Below are 8386 nucleotides of genomic sequence, written 5' to 3' on the forward strand. Positions count from 1 at the left end.
GAAACAGCTTAAAGAAGATGTGTTTTGGCTCATGGTTTCAGAGGCTTTAGTTTATGGTCACCTGATCCTATCATTTTGGGCCTGAGGTGAAGTTGAACATTATGGAAAAGGCATGTCGCAGAGCAAAGCTGCTCACCTCATGTCAGACAGGAAGAAGCAAAGACTGTAGACAAGATACATGCTCTAGAGGCACACTATCAGCAGCCTACTTCCTACAGTAAGGCCCTACTTTCCAGTTTCTACCAATTTCCAATAGTCTACTCAATTATGAACCTACCAATGATAACCCACTGATGAGGTCAGAGCTCTCATGAGTCAATTGCTTCTTTAAAGCTACACCACTGAACATGGCCTTGGGAATGACATCTTTGATCCCTACTGATGAGATGAGTCCAGACTCCAACACGGTCTGTGATTGGTCCAGCCTTTCTGAGCCTCACTCTTCGCTACACCTTGACCATCTCAGAGCTCTTCTGGAGGTACTTTAGGCTTTAATATTGTGCTGTGTATATTCTAGCTTCCCCTTGAAATTTCTCCCTTCTTTCACTGTCCCTCTAACCTTTAATACACACACACACACACACACACACACACACACACACAGACACACACACACACATCCACACCCCAAGCACATCTTGGCCTGGCCAAATAATTCTGGTACTAAATATGAAATACATTTCTTTAAAGAAGCTCAAAATCTCTCTCTCATTCCCATATCTCTTCCTCTCAATCTCCTCACTCTTTTTTTCTCTCTCTCTTTCTTTCCCCCCATCCTCCTTCCACCATCCCTATTGATTATTTGGTTTCTGATCTTTACAGCTACAAGCCCCTGCCTCACTTCCACTAAGCTCAGTTTCTCTGGATGGTTCTTAGGCCCGTTTCAGGGATCAGTTGATAGCCCCTCCCCATGGTTTCCACAACACTGCTGTCACCCTCTGTTGAATCTGCCTTTTGACATGTCTCCCCAATTTACACTAATGGACCATCTTTTGTGCTTGGTACTGCCCTTGTTTTAGCATTAAAAATCACACATCTTGAGACTGGGGTGCTTGGTGACTCTCCCCCTTCTTTAATTCTAATCTCATCAAGGACAGGGACTGAGCCCAAGCTTGTCACGCTGGATATGGGTATCAATTTAATTAAACAGAAGAAGAAGGAGCATGAGGGTAATTATACTGGAACATTCCGGGATAGAAGCCTCCTTTGCCTTCTTAGTCATGGAGGTATCTTTAACACATCAAAACATCATGCATTAAGGTTGGGATAGTTTCCAGATAAATAGCTACTTAAACACATAGTGTGAATTCACAAAAAAACGGAAGAACTCATTCATGTAATAAGTATTTTTTAGTCACCTATTACATGCTGGATACAGCGTGAGAGTTTGGGAATGGGGTACAGGGATAAGACAGTCACTGAATTCTTCCAGAGGAGTCCACAGTCTGACAGGAGCAGTAAGTCACACACCCAGGAAGTAAATTTATAATATAAGAGCAAACAGAGAAAAACAGTTGTGATATTAAAAATATGACCAGGTAAATTATGTATACTACCCAAAACGGGGGATGGGTTTAGAGAGGAGGCAATATTTGGGCTATAGCTTTGGGCACAGAGCTGAAAAAGAGCTCAAAGCATAAAAAGAGACTCAAGACCCAAGTTTTCCTAGGGACAAGACAAGCTACCTGGTGGTATTAGTTGTGTTTCTTCTTACTATGACCAAATCCTGATGAAATGCAACTCAAAGGAGAAAAGGTTAATTTTGGCTTACAGTTCATAGGAATACAATCCATCATGATGGAGAAGGCATGGTGGTAGGAGAGGTTTAGTCCACAATGCCCAGCCAAGAAGCAGAGAAGGCTAGCACTAGGCTTTCTCTTTCCTTTTTATTTAGTCTTGGATGCCAGCCCAGGAAATGGTGCCACCTGTAGTCAGCAAGAGCCTTCCCTCCTCAGTCAAACCTCTCTGGAAACATCTTTAGAGACACATCTAGAGGTGTGTCTCCTAGGTGATTCCAAATCCCATCAAATCCACAGTGAGGATGAGCCATCACACTGGTATGGGTGTACTTGAGTGTAGCTCTTTACAAGAGAACATGTCTCTCTTCTATCACTGTGTAATTAATGAATGTAAGTTCAGTGACTCACAGCCATCTTCCCTCAAGCTGCCATGGGCCAGACATTGAGATTAGGCCCAGATTGACTCTGCTTAGGTTCTCCTGAGACTGAAGCCAAAGTCAGCCAGACCCTTCCTTTCTGGAACTTGTATGATTTCTGGCAGGGAGGGAAGACTGCCATGGTTTCCTATTGTCTCCCAACTGAGATGCTCCCAGATGCTTGCTGCAGGGTCTCTCTATGGACATTCTCACAACGTGTCAAGTTAGTCCCTCAAGTCAGCAGAAGAGCTTAACTTTAAAGAGGAGAATACTTCTTTTAAAGCTCACCTAGGAATGTCAAGCCCAACCAGGATAACTTCATTGACTGAGTTCAAATCAACTTAACCTAATCCTTTGCACAGTTTCCTCCTATACTCATGCAGACTGGTTGATGCAGGGGAAGGAACCTTGGAGCCCAGTGAGAATTCTGCACACTGCAATGTGTGATTAAGTGATCCACAGGGTATTCTTCCTTGGGATATGAAAGTGTCAGATGGTGGAGGCTTTACTAAGTAGACTGAGAGTTTCTGAGATGAATAATGGGACTTGGAATGGAAGATGGTAGTGTTCATTATAACTATGTAAAGGCTCTCATCAAGTTAGTTCACCGGCACAGTGAAAAGCGAAAAGTTTTAGAGCAAGGATGGCAACCAGGTTGCATGAACCCTGACCAGTTAGGAGTGGTTTCCTGGAGGGATTGAAGTCATTCCTGGGTTGGAGGGCAGCAGCGCTGGGATCCACATATCCACCATGTCTATTGTGGTGACAGGTGAACACCATCCATCTTGGCACTTAAGAAAATACTTCTGGGCTTCATACCTCTGGAAAAAGAATATCAGGTCTATTTTCTAGGATCCCACGGCTTAATTAATCGATCATCTCATAGGACAGATCAAAATAGCAAACATTAATAAGATGCTCAATCCCTTTCCAAATGTCAGAAGCCAAAACAAAATATAGACGACAGAGTCTAGGGGGAGCTCATTCTACCCATTCCTCTCCCAGTGCAAACAGCACCTGGTCTTGGTGCTTTCTAACTCTCCTTTCTAGTACGTGGGAGGACACAGAGAATCCACACATGACCTTGTTTTGGGCTTGGGTGATGCATGTACAAGAGTGTGTCCTCTGATGATAGGTCTGAGCACAGGGGGGAAGGAAATGTAGGCCCCTGTGCGTACATAGAGGGACAATGTCACCGTGGCAGAGACTGTCCCACATGCCTCAGGAGCAGCTTCATGTTGTCTGACTCATACTGAAGGGAAAGAAATCTACACATGTCACAAACATTGTTTACTCTATGATCAAAAGGTTTACTGCCTGGAGTACTTGTATTCAAGGAGAGGGCTTTAAAGAACAGGCTTTAGTGCTTCTTGAAAGCTCTAGGAAGTTCTGTCCCTACTCTTTAGCTGCTATAGAAGAACAGATGGCTCTCAGAAGGCACTCACTCTGCCCCCCTTTCCCTTATGCCACGAGGATTGGCCTCCCTCATCCTTTGATATTGGGTTTAGCCACATCCTGCTCTGGTGGGTCAGATGTAGCTCCTATCCAGTGATGCTGGGTTTGCTCATGTCATTCCCACAGGCTAATGGATGTTGGTGGGTGTGATTCAATCAGAGACTGAGAAATTGGTTAAGTAACTAATCAGGTGTTCCCTTTTAGCATGGTACAGAAAGCACACACTGGCTAGCCTCCGTTCCCGATCTGCTCGCAGCGTGGAGCCAGGCCCCTGGAGTCCAGGGAGATTAAGACCCCACCCTAGCCGGCACCTATGTGAGCAAGATTAAATGACTGTTTCTTTCTACCTAGCTTTTGGAGTGGTTTGTTACATGCTGTGCTGAGGCAATGGGCTGGTAGAGTGGGTATGAGGCCCTAGGCCAGCCTTACGCTTTCAGTCATGGTTCTGCCATGTGGAGTGGACAGCAGTCAGTTCTCAGTGGGCTGGTTTAAGAAATAAAGATCATGTACTGGCTGTGGAGAATGACACAGACCAAGTGACTGACACAGGACCAACAGTTGACACGTACTTGGCATTGTGAAGGGCAGTGACTCTGGATTCAGTGCTTTTTTCTTACGACTCACTTCTTTACTCTGGCACCTTGGAAGTATCTGCACGTATTGCTGCACAGCCAAGTGTAGGACTAAATTTCACAAGTAAGGTCAGGCTATTCTCACTAAGAATCCCAGACCCGGACCTCCTCATTCAGGTATTTGTGACTGCCACCCTTTGAAACTAGGGTCCTGCCATGCACAAGATCCTGGAACAACATTCAGCTCACAGACTTACATGGTCTTTAACCTTAGGAGGTCAGGCAAAGTGGGAGGCTGCGAGATATGGAGAAGTACGAGTAAGGGCTGGGTTGCAGACCTGGGGCCAGTTTCAAGGTGGACTGTAAAAGGCAGGTCACTCTCTCTGAGACTGTATGACCAGAGGGGCTGAAAGCTAACAAGTCCAGAAGCTGCTGAAAGCTGCCTCCTAGGAAAATCCAAAGCCAGCACCAATAAACTGGTTGGAGTGGGAATGGGGTTTACAGGGCAGAGACCGGAATTCAGAGTCAGAAGAAAAATGTCCCTAATAAAGTATCCAGGGACAGGTAGGTAGCAACTCTAGGCTGAGCTGTGAACAGCCTCCTGGACACTCACACTTGCCAAAGCACAGTGCTGCACATGACAGACTGCCTGGCTCTGACATTTACCAGCTATGTGATCTTGGGCAAATTATAGAGCATCTATGAACCTTTATTTCCCCAGTGATATTAGGACAATGAAGATATTAACAGAGGACAGGTATGGTAGTACACATCTTTAATCCCAGCACTGGGGAGGCAGAGGCAGGTGGACCTCTGTGAGGTCAAGACCAGTGAGTCCACACCAACTGGGGATATAGGGAGAGCGTGTCTCCAAAAATAATAAATAAATAAATAAATAAACAAATAAATAAATAAATAATATTTAATTATATGTAGTAACAGAACTTTTTTTTATCAGGTCCTCATGAAAATTAAAAGCATAAAATATGAAAGAGTGTAGCCTAGAGTAGTGGGCACGGCCATTATTATTATTACAGGTTTACGCCCCATAACAGAGTCCCTTTGGGCCACATGTGTTGTATAATTCAGAATTATTCAGCTTTTAGAAAAGAAATATGGTACACAGATCATTTATTATATAAAATCTCAGCAGGGTCTGGGACTGTGTTCTGTAAGCAAAGGCATGAATATTTATGCAGTGAAGTGTATGAATATTTAGATCAAATAAAGCTATAAATAGCTTTGTGTCCGTTTAGGACTGGTTTTGTTACCACACAAGATCAAAAAACCAAAAAAGCAAAGCAAACAAACCAATGAAGACAGAAACAAAACCTTAGAGTTTCTGGAGCTTTGGGGATTTGGGAAATGCATATAGCGGATTAAGGTGTTTTGTTGCTGGCATGCCAAATCTGCTGAGCTGGTGACAAGGGGAGAAGAGAAGAAAGGGCCTCAGCCCAGCTGTTCAGGCAGGGTACGGTGCAGGGTCAGGGAGTGGGTACAGCCAATGTTCTCGGGATGGACAAGGCTTCCAAGGCAGGAGGAAGGACAGCAGTGTGAGGTGGTGATGATGGGCAGGAGAAGGTCAAGATGAGCGGCTAGGAGCTTGTCAAGATATAAACGGGACTGGACTGCAGAGAATTCAGAAGGCCAAGCAAGACAGGGGCACGGGTGTTGAACAGGATTGAGCTCACTGGGATTGACACCTGTGGCAATTTCTGCCACTGGCGGGGGCCTAGGGGGCCTTTGGAGAGCGGTGGTCTGCAGTTAGGCCCTTTCCAGCGGGTACGTCACTCTTGAATGCCGGGTCCTTCATGCTGGGGGTCTTGCTTAGCAATACCATCCTCCTGTATGTCATTTGTCACCGGGACAGATGCTTCTCAGTGCCGCTCCCTCCCACACACACTCAGTGCTTACCTGTTTGTTGGAATGGAAGGATATTAGCCGGAACACCTGCCTATTTCTGCATAGGGAATGTTCCTGGCTGAGGAAGTGTACACTGGGACCAAGTGATAAGCTATACATGCAAAGACCCAGAGTCTCCAGAGAAGCCCTGGGTGGATGATGGGCAGGACAGAGGAAACTAGGCTTGAGATGACACTGAATCATGTCCTCCGAGCTCTTGCCTAGTTTCCCAGGGGAATGACCTGCAGATCTCCTCAGCAGTAACCTTCCACGCAGCCTGCAGTGGCTTCTTCTCTGTCTTTCTCTGTACCCCATATCCGTGTATCCCAGAATTGCTTCCAGGTATGCCTTGGAGCTTTGACTTCTGAGGAACCTTCAATCAAGCACCATGGTCAGAGTAGTCTCTTCCTTGAACTTCCATGCACTGTTTCATGCTTTCTTCTGGAAGAGGCAAGGATGTGAATTAGTGGCCTTACCCTCCCCTCACACTGTTTTGAGGCAGGATCTTGCTGTGTAACACAGGCAGACCTCAAACTTGAGATCCCCCTGCTTCAGCCTTGCCAGTGCTGGGATTACCTGGGTGCATCATCATGCTCAGCCCAGGGTGGGAATTTTCTATTCACCTCTGAATCCTTATGGTACACAGCTGAGGGTAGGTATCAAATACAAGTTCTGTGCACTGACTTGAGAAATTTCTAAGTTCCAAATATATGCAAGACCTGAATGTTGCCAACGGCTTTTGGGGATCAAAGCTGGGATTCTGGGTTTTTTTGGTTGGCTCTGTCACTTACTAACTTGGCAACCTTGAACAAATCACTTCATGTCTCTAAGACTTAATGTCTAGCTGTGTAGGAATGGGGCTAGTAAGTTTGCCTATGGAGTTATATTATTGAGAATTTGATGCATGTGATGTGGCAGCTTTAATTGCTGGCATTGCTGTGTAAAGACTTTGTGACAATGTCATCTTTTCTCACCAGTCACCCACAGAGCTACATGCACATGTGCACACACAAACAAGCACCCTTATCCTGTACAACATACCTCAGTTACATCTCTTTCTACAACTGTCACGAGTATACCATCTGAACACTCTACCACTTTGACCAAGAGAACCTTTATGCAATATAGAGTAAAAAGTTTCCTGAACTTGGCCATGAGACTTAGGTCTTCTCAACCCATTATGAGCATTTCCTGGGGCATTATGTTGGCCTGGGCTAGGTCTCAGGGTAACCCAAGATAAGGTCATATTTGTGGAGATCATTGCCACCATACCCAGGGCACCAGCAACACCCACACTGAGTTCCACAATCAAGTAACATGTAGTACCTATGTCTTATGTGTGTGTGTGTACTCACATGTGTGCATGTGGGGGTTCTGCATCTATGTACACAGCACAAGCCTTACCTGTCTTATAGTCTGCCTCTTGCAGGAATGTGGGGAGCCAGACAGTTTTGATAGACTAGAAAGAACCAGCTTCTTGGTTCCTAATTCTTTAGAAGAGATCTACATTATTGGACATGTGAGTCCATCCTTATGCCTCAGTTTCCCTGTCAAGAAAAGAAGGTAAAAGTGGATGTTCCCTCACAGTTCATTTATAAAGGTCTTCTTGGCTTTGGAAAGTTAAGTGAGAGAAAAAACCTAAATGCAGAAAAATACACCATGTGGCTTAGAGGTTTTTCTCTTTGAAATTTCCGATTGGACACTGATTTGTCAAAGGTGTCTATGTTGTTCCCCCTGGTGCTGTCTAGGAACCGGGATAAAGAGGAGGAATGTATTTGGAAGTCAATAGACCACAGTATTTACAGTTCTACTGTATCTGATATTTGAATGGGGTAGAAACAAATGCCTCAGAATTCGACCAAGGATACATTCATATGTCAGTTTAATGCTCCAGCTGTTTAATCAAAATATGAATAAAAGGTCTAAAAGCTCAACAAGCAAAAATATCATAGTTGTGGGATTCAGCGTTTGCTTCCCCATTGTCGGCCAATTACTGTGTAATTTTTCCCTGTGACTGAATAACTAGCTGTTAGCAAATAATGAAAAGGCAATCACACACCGCTTTGTTCCCATTACCCCCTTCCCTTTATTCTGGCTATAATTATTGTCGGCGCTGGAGGTTACTGTAGCATGGAGGAAGCACCAGGAAAGAAAATGGAATGGACTGGGGCATGAAGAATTGCAAATGTCACAGCCGCCTCTGTTGACACTGTTGGACTTCAGAGATTAAAAAAAATCAGACACACAAAAAAATCTTCACTCCAAGCTGCTGTGGAGACAGAAAGTGGGGATAAGGGTAAGG

Source organism: Nannospalax galili, unplaced genomic scaffold (genome assembly GCF_000622305.1).
Source record: "Nannospalax galili isolate Female #2095 unplaced genomic scaffold, S.galili_v1.0 scaffold274, whole genome shotgun sequence".
Taxonomy (NCBI): Eukaryota; Metazoa; Chordata; class Mammalia; order Rodentia; family Spalacidae; genus Nannospalax; species Nannospalax galili.